The 13,183-nt window shown below is 37.3% G+C and overlaps 1 long non-coding RNA gene across 1 annotated transcript; it reads left to right on the forward strand.

Moving 5' to 3' along the window:
* The first annotated feature begins 9,486 nt into the window (after positions 1 to 9,486).
* LOC133727076 (uncharacterized) lies at positions 9,487 to 10,919 on the forward strand. Its single transcript, XR_009855004.1, has 3 exons — positions 9,487 to 10,063; positions 10,172 to 10,264; positions 10,404 to 10,919. It is a non-coding gene; the product is annotated as an uncharacterized LOC133727076 (long non-coding RNA).
* The last annotated feature ends 2,264 nt before the right edge of the window (positions 10,920 to 13,183 follow it).

The following is a 13,183-nucleotide window of genomic DNA, read 5'->3' on the forward strand; positions in this document are numbered from 1 at the left end:
CTGGGGACCATCGTCCTATACGTGAGCGTAGCCGCAGTCCCCCTCCTCTGCCTCGTCGCTCTCCCAGATTGCATCCCGGAGAATCCTCTTCCTCACCAGCTGCGCATGCTCCTCGGCCTGTGGCCACCCTGGAAAGCTTGTCGGATTCGATTGATGATTTGCGTTCCTCTCTCCGCGATGGTATTATGGTGACAGATTGGAGAGTCACATGCATGATCGATTACATCTCTGAGATGAACCTCTCTTTGATCCGCTGTCACACTGCAATAAACAAGCTTGCTCAAGAAGTCAATAACTTGCAGAGTTATCCTCCTGGATTTCCTCGCAAGGACTCTACTGCATCACACCATGAGGACCCTCCTCCGGAGGCTGAAACCAGCAAGAGGGCTGCTACTCGCCCGCATACCGCTCCTCCAAATGAGTAAATGGAGGTATAAGTCTAGGCTGAAAGACTTTAAACATTAAGCGCTGCATGGGAGGCAACCCATTTCAACTGTAGCTGTGGAGGAGCCATCAAACGCAGATTTGCTTTCTTGAACTCTTCCTTCTATTTTATTTTCATGAATTTTAAGTTGTTTTAGGTTTCGTTGCGTTAACTTTCTCTTCTATGCTTGATTTATGCTTTGCATGCTTTATATTTGTTTATACATTGAGGAAAATGCATGAATTAAGTATGGGGGAAAGATTATTGCTTTATTGTGTTTTTAGTAGTTAGTATATATAAAAAAAAAAAAAAAAAAAAAAAAAATCTTTTCTTTTCTAGTTTTGTGTGTGTGTTCTTTTAGGTTCCTTCCAACACCAATGATGAACTTGAGCTTAATATAAATGTGGGCTAGAAAGCATGTTTGGGTCTTATGAGCTTTATTTTTCAAAATAAATCATTATGGATCAAGTGTTTGCTTTCATTTATATCCATATTTGTCATGTCAATATATTGAGCTAGAGAAGCATAGTGAGACTTGTGGGAGCCATTACATGCCATATAGTGAGATTTGAGCTTAATTGGAGTGCATACATGCCTTATAAGCACTGATTTCTTCATGAGTGAACATCTCATTTGCTTTGCATCTCTAGAACTTGCTTCATATCTTTCGAAACTCTTTGTCTCAATGTTACATCTTGGAAATGATTTAGGCAACTAGGAATCCACCATGGCCAAATGAGTATGTCCCAAAAGATTGAATATCCTTAGATTGCCATTTTGAGCCTTTGTGTAATTAGCCTTTCAATTCTTCACACCATAAATGTTTACCCTTAACTTAAACATTTGCCTTACCCTTTCAAGTTTTCTTAATGAGCAATACGAGATTGTTTGTGTTATGATGCTAAAAGAAACAAGTTTGGGGGTACTCGGAAAAGAATAAGTTTGGGGGTGTTCTTTGTTTTGCAATTTTACTTTTTATTAGTAAAAAAAAAGTAGTATGAAAAAAAAAAAAAAAAAAAAAAAAAAAAAAAGAAGAAGAAGAAGAAGTGAAACAAAAGAAAATCTCAAAAGAATGTTATTTCAATTCAATAATTAGTTTTTGTTCAAGTTTGGGGGAGTGGTGAGAAAGTGAAAATTGAGCATCTTTAATTTTTAAGTTCTTACTCTCAAAAGGATTGTTGCTTGAAAAATTGCTATTCCATTCCATTTCATTTCTTTAACCCCTCACCCCTAAGCCTCATTACATCCAATAAAAGTCCTTTTTCATCCAAGGTGTGATTTTGTTGATAAGTGGAGATAAGATTGAAGAGCAAGCATATGGCGGTATTGCATGAGATTGTTTTGAGTGTAGAATAGATAACCCATAAACACTTGTGTGAAAAACAGAGTGAATATCTTGTGAGTTTATGGTTAACATGGTTTGACATGCATTCTCAATTTCGGTATGTTGAAATGACAAATTGAAGACATGCTACACATTTCAAAACGCAAGCATTTGATCCATGATCCATGAAGCTTTAAGACTTAACTTGATTTCCATGCCCTATCGATGTTGTGTTCTTTGAGGAAATTGTTGGAAGGATTAGGTAGTTGTTGTAGTGTCGGATTTGGGTTAGTTTGCTTGAGGACAAGCAATGTTTAAGTTTGGGGGTATTTGTTGAGTCATAAATTACTTATGCAATTGTGCCCCATAACTTAGAAATTGATTTGTCTTGCAGGCTATTTTACTCTTTTTAATCCATTTCCTTTTATTTGTAGGAATCCATGCTTTAATAATAAAATGACTATTTGAGGCTCGAAATGCGGAGATTTGAAGCAAGGAAAAGAAGACACGGAGATTGGAAGAAAATTACAAATCGGCATTTCCGGCGACTTTTCCGGTGAACTTTTCCTCGAGCCGCCACTCATGGAGGATCATTTCTCCAGCAATGGAGGAGCATAGTTGTGTGAATCTCTCACTTGAAATTCAGATATTTTCCCTACACATTGTGCTTTTGTCTCTTGCACACTTTGGAGCTTTGTGGGGAGACAAGGTGGTAGACAACTTTTGCACACTTTGACACCAAGGGGAACATGGATGGCTGAAAAGAGGAGTCCACTCACTCAACTCCATCCAGCTGCAATCTCTCTCTCTCACTGACGGAAGGGGGCTGGAAGGAATCTCTCATGCTCTCTCTCATCTCTCAAGCAAGGCCACCATTTTTTCCAGGAGAAAACCTCCATTTTTCCACCACTACACTCATCTTCTCAACACTTTCATAACCCTCCATCACCACAAATCATCACTAGCTGCTCTTACTTTCACCATTCCCACATCATCAAGAGCTTGGAGCAAGGAGAATGAGACATCCACCACCTCATGAGCTTGGAGACCCATCTCCACCACCACTTTTGGCATCATCAATAATCACTCTTTACTCCTTAACTCTTTATTCTTGATGTATCTTAGAATGTTGAAGTTTGTTTATCTAGTTATGAGTGAGTAGTGAATTTGTTGGGGCTAGGGTTGAAAGCCCTAGCCAATCTTGTATGATATTGATGTGAATCCTATGTTTTATGCAATTTTCCATTACCACCTTCACATGCTAATTCAAGAAGTGAATGCTTATATTGGAATTTGACTAGTTCAAGTATAATGCATTTGTCATCTCATGATTAGTGTTTTGAGATTAGTCACCTCTAGACATTAAGAGCATGAAAGCACACCATGTGTGCATATGAAGGTTGTGAGTTAAAATCACCTAGATCTAGGATTGGTTTGCTTGCATGATTATCTAAACTCAAAGCTTTATGCATCTAGGAACAATGAATTGAGACTTATCCGGTAATAGGAATTGTTCTTAGGTAGTTAATTCTAGACTTATCCGGTTAGAATTGATAACATTAAAAGAGTTTAAGCCTTTGTAATCTTATCCGGATGCAAAGAGGGTAATTGGGTATTTGGGATTGCATCACTTGTAGTTTAAGCATCAATGCATACAAGGGAGGCTTTGGTGGACAATCTAAGCTCTAACTCTCATCCATTTGACAACAACTTGTTTAATTAGCTTAGTTTACTTTTCTTGCTTTTGTTGTTTGAATTTGAATCGAAACCATTCCCAACATTAAATCAAATCTCTACACACCATCTTGCACATACTCACCATGAACTTGTACTCACTTGTGAGCCTTTGTTTGTGATTGTACATTTGCCATATTCTTCTAGTTTTCCTTTAGGTTTTTCCCTAGCTAGGAAAGGATTTACCAATCCTCGTGGGTTCGACATCCTTACTTAATCCTCTATTCTATAACTTGTACCTCTTGCACTTGAGGGTAGCTATTTGGCTTAACAATGAGCCAGCTGAGGATCCTAAAGAAAAAATCCTCAAGAGATTCCTGCTAGGTCCAAAAGGCTTAGCCACAACTGATCAATCTCAGGGTAAAAGATTGGCTAGCCCGTCTCAAACGGCAGACGGTAAAGGCTCATCAAGACCGTTGATGGCTGTTACTTTGCCAAAAAGCAAACCTACTCCAACTGGAGTAATAAATGTTTTTAATTATGAACTTCGAACTTTTGATACTCCTGTGTTCAGAACTGGCAGGAGACTAGCTTACCACCAGAAGGCAATTCTGGACAATCTCGTATTTGCCTTTCAGGAAAGAAGCAGTGGTCTGATGTTTCCAGCTCTCTTTGCATTAGCTAAAGAACTCTATGAAAATGCAAGACCACAGTTTGAAGAACTACAGCAGAGTGCTGTCAAGAAAGAAAAAATTCACTTCCTAGAAGATCCAAAAAGTGCTAAGGTCCCTGTCATAGCACTCAAAGAATCAGACTGGCATGAATTCCATAGTCTGATAGGAAGTCATAATTCTGAAGACCGTATTCCTCCAACCCTCTTTATTATTGCAGGACCATATGTTGGAAGATACCTGGTCAATGTTCAGAGTGAACATCCTCAAGAACACAAGCTATGGCTTGTTGAAAATGGTTTTGTCCATAATCTGTGGACTAAAACAAATGATGATCTCAAAGGCTTGCCCCCTATCATTGTTAACACAGTCAAAAACATAAGGAAAAATGACTGTACGCTTCGTCTGAAGTTCAGATCCACTCCTCCAGAATGGATCCAGAAGGCAAATGGTGAGGTTGAATATATTTCTCCGTATCATTATGTGAGAATTATTCAAAGACAATATCTTCAGCCTGTCTGTGTTGGGTACAATGGCCAGCCAAACTCAAGCATCCCATGGATGAAAGCCATGGCACTGGAATACATCAAGAAGATCATCTCTGAAGATATCAGCAATACCTTCCTGGCAGCAGGAGAAAAAACTATTATCACTGCTTACGATCATCCTGACGTAGTCAGTAGTGACCTGTTCTTATCTCTTACCAGAAAAGAGATAGATTCGACACTGGCATGCTTACAGTGGGTGGAAAGACTTGAAACAGACAACCACTACAAGATGTATGTTGATACAGATGTCGAAGATAATGCCACAACCACTCGTATGGCCCAGGTAGACAACAACTCCTTTGTCTTTGGCCACAATTCTGAAACAGACGAGAACATGTGAAGCTACAGGTGAAGAATCAGCACCAAACTTGCAACTATAGACCTTTAGACTTTTTCTAAAGCTACTTTTGCTTTTTCAAAAGTCAAGAAAAAGACACTTCGCCAACTACTTTTCTGCTTTCCCCATCCGACCTCCATCATCAGGAGCACTCAGAAAAGCTGAAAAGTCATGGAGTTGTTCTGTACATTTTTATGTTTTGAATTCTAGTTTGAGTTCCGCTCCCTATATATGAAGCCTTAGTTTCAGTTGCTAGGCATTCGAAAATTCCGATATCAGTTCTAGATTCGAAAAATAGAATTAGAAAATTGAGTAGAAGAGTTTTCTCTCAAATAGTTTAGCAGTGTGCTTCCCTTCCTGTCTAAGTGTGAAGTAGTGTGCTTTCATTACAAGTAAGTACCTGTTCTCATTCTTATGAATAGCTAAACAGTCTTTTGCTGTTTGCCTGAGAATGAGGCTCTGAATGTTTAACATGTATGTATATTTGAATAAATGAATTCATGTGGCTGCTCACCCACTTCTTCAAACAAATATAGTTGTCATTACTTTTCTTTAATTATAGTTGTCATTATGTTTCTTCGTGTTTCACTATCTAGATGCATGCATCCTGTAGAAATCCAAGGTTCTGATTGTACTATTCACCAGAAAAAACCAGTTTTAAAACAAAAAATTAGGACAAGCAGCAGTGATTCCGCCTGTTAAAGTTACCATTAGGCAAGAGGCCGTTAGGTGAAAAACTTAGGCATGTTAAAGGCTAGTCTTGTTTTTGTTTTTGTCGTTTAAAACAAAGTTTTTTTTTTTCAAATAATACTGTTAAAACCACGGGTCAACATAGGATACAAAAGGCATTTATAAAAAGACTTATCCCTATTAGTCTTTCCCTAAAAGTAATAGTGTAATACAAAAGTGTTGGGCAGTTGGGCAAAATACAGAAGCTTTTTGGGTATACGGGAAGAGACCCTAACTAAAAACACGAACAACACTAAAAGAAACTAAGAACAAATTTCACATAATCACATGCAATAAGACAAAACCCAAAACAAAAAAAAAACCCACCCACTGAAATTGACCAAATCCCACAGATTAGATCAATTCTGATAAGAAGCATGAACTACATTTACATCGAAAACAGAAATTAAGCGAATACAAAACCAAATAGTTTGTGCTGGGATTGATCCAAAAAATAAAAGATTGATCCAAATAGTATGCACATGGCAAAAAGGTATCAGCAAATAGTAATATCATTAAGTCTGTAAGCACTGTTTTATACATTCCTACTGGTTTAGCTACTGTTACCTTTTCTGCTATCAACTGATGTGCTCTTTTCTAAGTTCTAAGATTCTTCTCGAACTGTATTAGCTGCCTCTTTTGATATTGTTATGGAAATCCCTGCAGTATATCATATCTAGAGGTTAAATCCATGTCAAATCTAACTTGAACACAAATTTGCTGTAAACAGAAGTGAAAGCAAAAAGAAAAAAAAAAAGAAAAAACAAAGGTTTGAAAGTCAAATTGAGCAAACACTGATTAGTTAATTATATTTCTAATAGTAGCTGCACATATTTTCAGCTACCAAAGTTCATGGTGAGTATGTGCAATATGGTGTGTAGAGATTTGATTTTGATTTTGAGAATGGTTTCGATTCAAATTGAAACAACGAAATCAAGTAATGGAAACTAAGTTAAGCTAAATAAGTTGTTATCAAATGGATGGGAGTTAGGGCATCGGGTTTCACCTTTTGCCTCCCTTACAAGCATTAAAGCAATTGAATATAAATGATGCAAAGCTAATTGTCCAACTACCCTCTTAACATCCGGATAGGACTACTAAGGCTCAAACCCCTTTCATTTTATTAACTCTAACCGGATAAGTCTAGAGCTAACTACCTAGAGACAAATTCAATTACCGGATAGGTCTCAATCCTTTGCCCCTAAATGCATAAAGCTTAGAGTTTAGGTAACCAAGCAAGCAAACCAATCCTATCTCTAGGTGATTTTAGCTCACTACCCTCACATGCACACATGGTGTGCTTTCATGCTCCCTTTTTGTCTAAAGGTAATCAATCTCTAGGAAAAACTTCATGTCATGGCAAATACATAACTCAAATTGGTTAGGTCTAAGTAATGCATTCAACTATTGACTTAGCATGTGAGAGTGACAACATGAATTTGCATCAATTTATAAACAAAAGCATCAATACAAACAAGTTTGGCTAGGACTTTCAACCATAGCCCCAACAAAGTTCACTACTCACACATAGCTAGATACACAAGCTTCAACATTCTATTAAACATCAAATACATAAAGAGATAGGGAGTAAAGGGTGACTATTGATGATGCCGGAAGAGGTGGTGGAGTGGGTCTCCAAAAACATGATGTGGTGGTGGTCACCTCCTTCTCCTTGCTCCAAGCTCTTGATATTGGTAAGAATAGTGAAATTTGGAATCTCTAAGGTGAGTTGTGGTGTTGAGTGGTGGAGGAAATGGAGGTTGAAGTGGTGGGAATGGTGGTTTTAGTGGTGGAAATGGTGGTCTCTTCTCTAGAGAGAAAAATGGATCTTGGATAGGATGAAGATGATTCAATGGAGCCAAGAATGCTGAAGAATTGGTCTTTTGCCTCTTTTGGATCAGCTATGCATGTCCTCTATGGTCCCAAAATGTGCAAAAGATGCTTTTACACCATTGTCCCCCAAATGGTCCCAAATTGGCAAGGTGACAAAATGACAAGGTGTAGGGAGATATTTGAATTTAAAGTTATTGGAGATTCTCACAACCATGGTCCTCCTTTGCTGGAGAAAATATCCTCCATGAGTGGCGGCTCACAGGAAAACTTTGCCGGAAAAGTTCGCCGAAAAAGTCAATTTGGAAATTTTCTTCCAATCTTCGTGTCTTCTTCTCCTAGCTTCAAATCTCCACATTTCAAGCCTCAAATGGTCATTTTATTCTCAATGCATGGTTTCCTACATATGAAAGGAAAGGGATTAAAAAGCGTAAAATAGCATGGTAGACAAATCAATTTTCATAGTTATGAGGCACAATTGCATAAGTAATTTGTGACTCAACAACATTGGCTTTTCTGCTAGTCTAGAACCAACTGAGGCTGCTAAAAGAAGCAGCCAGACTTCAAATATCAGAAATGATAGGAGCTAGAGACTAATGAGAATGATGGGATGAGTGTGAGAGTGAGTGAATAAGATCTTGAGAGTTTGAAGAGATCATGATATTGATGAGAGAAGCAGGCTGCAGCTTTGCAAAGGCTGAAAAGAAGAGAAAAGAAACCATCCTCTCCTTTATTATTCCTCACCCACTCTGGTTGGCTCCCAAGTCCTAATCCATCCCTCTCCTGTGTGTGTGTGTGTGTGTGTGTGTGTACAAAGCTTCTCCATTGCGGATGTCAGCAGTTTTTCTTAGGTACGGATTTCCAGTTTTTACCCACTTTTCGATCATATTTTCACATCTTAACCGTTCAGTTTTTAGGTCCTAATGTATAGATCATCTCTACAAATTTTCAGCCAAATTGATGATCGTTAAGGCATTCAAAACTGCAATTTACCATTATAAACACGAACGGTTCCGGTTCGACAGATTCGGTTCGTTCGCGTAAATTGCAGTTTTGAATGCCTTAACGATCATCAATTTGGCTGAAAATTTGTAGAGATGATCTATACATTAGGACCTAAAAACTGAACGGTTAAGATGTGAAAATATGATCGAAAAGTGGGTCAAATATGGAAATCCGTATCTTTTTGCTTAGGTGCGGATATCCGCACCTGAGCAAGGTTGTATATATATATATATATATATATACTACGCTCTTAACACACACTCACGCGTGTGTCAATTGGCCTTTTTTATTTTTTTTATACTTTATTTGTGTCTATAATATTTTGTTTGAGTTTTTATTAGTATTTCTAAAAAAAAGAGTTTGTTTTAGTAATTTCTCTAAAAAATGTTTATTTTTTATGAAATTATGAATGATTTTTTTTTTCTTCAAAAAAAAAGAATAACTTTTTGTTTAATAAGCAATTTTTTTTATTTAAACTGCCAACTCCAAAAAAAAAATAGAAACTGCCATTGCAGTTAACAAAACGTCTAAGATCTTTTTTTTATTGGTAATTTCTTAAATTCAGTTTGCTATTATATCACTACTAGAAAAAGTAGCCACAGCACACGGATTCATTTGTCACGGATTTTCACACAGATGAGTATCTGTGGCTTATAGTACCCTATGATACAAAAATCTGTGTGAATTAGTAATACACACAGACACTGTGTGAAATCAAAGGGTAACATAGGAATGAAGTAAAATTGAAATGTCATTACACACGGATAACTGTGTATGAAAAAATTGATTAGACATTCGCGTCAGAAATTTCTGAACTCTATTATATTTAATTGTCCTAACACATACAGAACTCCGTGTGATTTTAACTACACACGAATATTTGTGTAAGGTTAACAATCCTGTTAGGAATCCTGTCTCATCATGTATTGTTATCACACGGCTATCCGTGTGCATCTCTGTTTACACACGAATGCTTGTGTGAGTTTTGAAGGAAATAAAGTAATAAACCACTAATGCTCCTATGAATTCTGACCTGCAAATTTATTAATAATGGAAACGGAAGACTTTGTGTTTAATTATCAACACTTAACCAACAGAGAGCTTCGTAGAGAAACGACCTCAAGTCCCTAGAGCCTTCATCTTCCACAGCCAGCAATGGCGGATAGAAAGAAATCTAAGAAACCCTCAAATAACAAGCTTGACTACCTCAAGACTGACATAGTCTCCTTCGCTTCCTCCTCGGCCTCTCAACCTCTCTCCCACCCTCCGATTCTTCAGGCTTCAACGATGTCGATTTTCGCAACCCCAAAACAAAGATTCCACCAAAACAAGAACAACTAGAAATGGCAAAGATGTACCCCTCAGAATGTTCACTAGTCTCAACCTCAAATCAAAAAGTCACCTTCTTTATCCCCAAATCAGTCCCCATCTCATAAACCCCATAAGCTCTCAGATCCGACCCAAAAAAATCCCACCTCAAAATTCCGGCGAAACCCAAACCCAAACCATGGAAGCTTTCTGGTAAAGTAGCTTTCTTTTTTTTTCTTGACTGCTGAAGTATTTATGTTATATATTTGACTGGGTTTTTTTGAGGTTAAAATTCCTCTCTTTAATGTTATTCCTCCTCAGATCTCAGTCGTCTCCGGTCGGTTCTCGAATTACATGCAGAATTGCAGAGTCGCAACTCCGCCAGATCGTTCTCGTCCTTATATTTTTATCATGGTATGAGCTGAGTTTCTTGATTTTTAGACTCGTTATCAAATGGGTTGTTGAAACTTCATGATTGGATATTTTCCAAACTAGTCTTCGTGTTTCTTTTAATCTTCTTGATTTAATACCTGCAACTCTTTGGAATCAGTAGTCATGTGCAGATGGTCCAATGAAGAAGTAGTAGTTTGGGATCTGCCCTCCTCCACCGACTTAATCTTTGCCGTTGCAACTACCGACCTCTGGATTTAGATAATTGACTTAAGAATTCTTGTGCAATTCCTCTGCCCGGAACTTTTCTGGATCAGTTCGTCCTCCGGTAACATGTATTTTGAAACAGGACCATGTATTGTGAAACAGTAATGAAGGATACAACAAAATATCCAAATCCAACGTAAAATACCATTCACACGGACCAGTAATATATTATAACAAAAGCTCGTCAGATTGATGTGACTGGTCACTGGTATTCAGCAAACGAGAATAGCGTGGGACCCATCAATTTCTTTCACACGGACAAGCTTTACCGAGCACAATCGCATCAGCGACGCCAGCAATACCTACGGATAAAATATCCGTCACTGTACTGTGTGAATTAGCAAGTTCACACGGAAATCTGTGTAAATTAAGAGAAATACACACGGATTCTGCACAGTGTGCAGTGGCTATATTTTCTAGTAGTGTATTTACTATTTTATCCTTCATGTGTTAAATTATAAATTTTTAGACTATAATCAAAGAAGGGTAAATTGTGGGGTTTTTTTAAATTTAACCATAAGCTTTATTGGCTTAATTAATATTGATGATATAAATCAAGTTTCGAAAAATTGCTAGGCGCTAGTCAGGTGGTGGGCTAGGGAGGAGCGCCCAGGCGCCTAGGCGGATGACTAGGTGGGGCCTAGGCGATTTTGTATTTTTTAATTTTTATTTTATTTATATAGCATATAAATATATAAATAAGAGTATATATATACTTAAAAGGATACATAAAGAGTTAAAGACTTATTATAATTTATAATTAAGAATAATAAAATATCTATAAGAAAAATAAAATAATAAAATATAGATTCCAATGTCAATCGAACACACCTCATGGCTTCCTTAATCCTTATTCAACACCAACCCAACAGATAACCTGGAGACCAGCAAAAAAGAAATTGGAACGACCGGTTCCTTTCAAGATCCCATCCAAATTCTTCTTCCAGTAATAATCCAAATTACTGGGCTGTTTGTTCTTCTCAAGTTCTCAGAATAACATAGCTTGTGGTCAAACTTGAGTCTTTACAGAGGTTCTGCAAATAAATTTGCATCTTTCAAACTTGGTTTTGGTGCCGTCGGCGGCTATGAAAGAGAAGACGTGCGGTAGAGCTGGGTGGAGCAGAAGCGCTATGCAGCTGCGGGGATGAAGAGCTGAAGAGCGATGAAGAGCTGCGATCTGTTTTGGCCTTTCGGGAATAGATGTCTTGGCCTTCTGCCTCCGCCGCCCAATACGTCCGATTACCCATTACTCGAGTCGGCTTGCTGCCGCCCAGCGCCGCCTAGGCGGCTGATTTTTAGAACATTGATATATATATATATATATATATATATATATATATATATATATACATACACACAGTCCGGCTACGCTAAGGACGTCCGTACCTAGCCTTTGGTATGGATTTTCGGTTTTCACCCACTTTCTGATCATATTTTCACATCTTAACCGTTCAGTTTTTAGGTCCTAATATATAGATCACCTCTGCAAAATTTCAGCCAAATTGGTGATCGTTAAGGCGTTCAAAACTGCAATTTACAACAATGTACACGAACGGTTCTGGTTCGACAGATTCGGTTCGTTCGTGTAAATTGCAGCTTTGGGCACCTTAACGATCATCAATTTGGCTGAAATTTTGCAGAGGTGATCTATACATTAAGACCTAAGAACTGAACGGTTAAGATATAAATATGTGATTGAAAAGTGGCCAAAAACACCAAATCCGTACCTAAGCCTTAGGTAAGGACGTCCTTACCTGAGAAAAATTATATATATATATATATATATATATATATATATATATATATATATATATATATATATATATTTCTCTTCTAAGGAGGTCCTTAAATATTAATATCTAAAGATTTCCTTGATAACTTTTTAACTGCATATCCACAACTTGACCGTTCAGTTTTTAGATATATATATAAGTAGATCATCTATGCAAATTTTCAGCCAAATTAATGTCATTAAGGTATTGAAAACTGCGATTTACAATTATAAATACGAACAGTTCAGGTTGGACAGATTCGGTTCGTCCAATGATTTAATCCAATTCGATACCTTAACGATCATTAATTTGGCTAAAAATTTGCAAAAGTGATCTATACATTAGGACCAAAAAACTGAACGGTCGAGATGTGGATATGCGATCTAAAAGTAGGTCTTAAAAATAAATAAAATAAAAAAAAAAAACCAAGGAGAAGAAAAGAGACAAAATGCACCTAAAATTTACTAGCTACAAGAGTACTTACATGACGGCCTACTAAAAAAGAGCAAATATTGGTCAAACAGTCGCAACATCTTAGTGGTAGGGTGAAACTAAGTGTTACTGAATTTATATTCCGGTGGCAACATAGTGGGAAAACTGTGCTATTTGTAATGATGTCTCTTTGTAATAAAGTTATCTTTTCTGATATGTTACCACAATTGTAAAGCGAATTGAGTAGCTAGTAGAACACTATTCGCTAGTTGGTGTTTGATATATATTATAATCCAAGGGTTAGGCACCATGTCCCCCCTCCCCTGAGACGCCATGTATTCTGCAATTTCATTAATAAAGCCTTGAGGACAGCTAAACTAGCCCTTACTTCAAAATAAATAAATAAATAAATAAAAGAAGAGCAAATGAACCCGATAACATTGAGCTGGTCAAGACTAGGAGAGAATAAATT

Source organism: Rosa rugosa, chromosome 1 (genome assembly GCF_958449725.1).
Source record: "Rosa rugosa chromosome 1, drRosRugo1.1, whole genome shotgun sequence".
In the NCBI taxonomy this organism is placed as follows: domain Eukaryota; kingdom Viridiplantae; phylum Streptophyta; class Magnoliopsida; order Rosales; family Rosaceae; genus Rosa; species Rosa rugosa.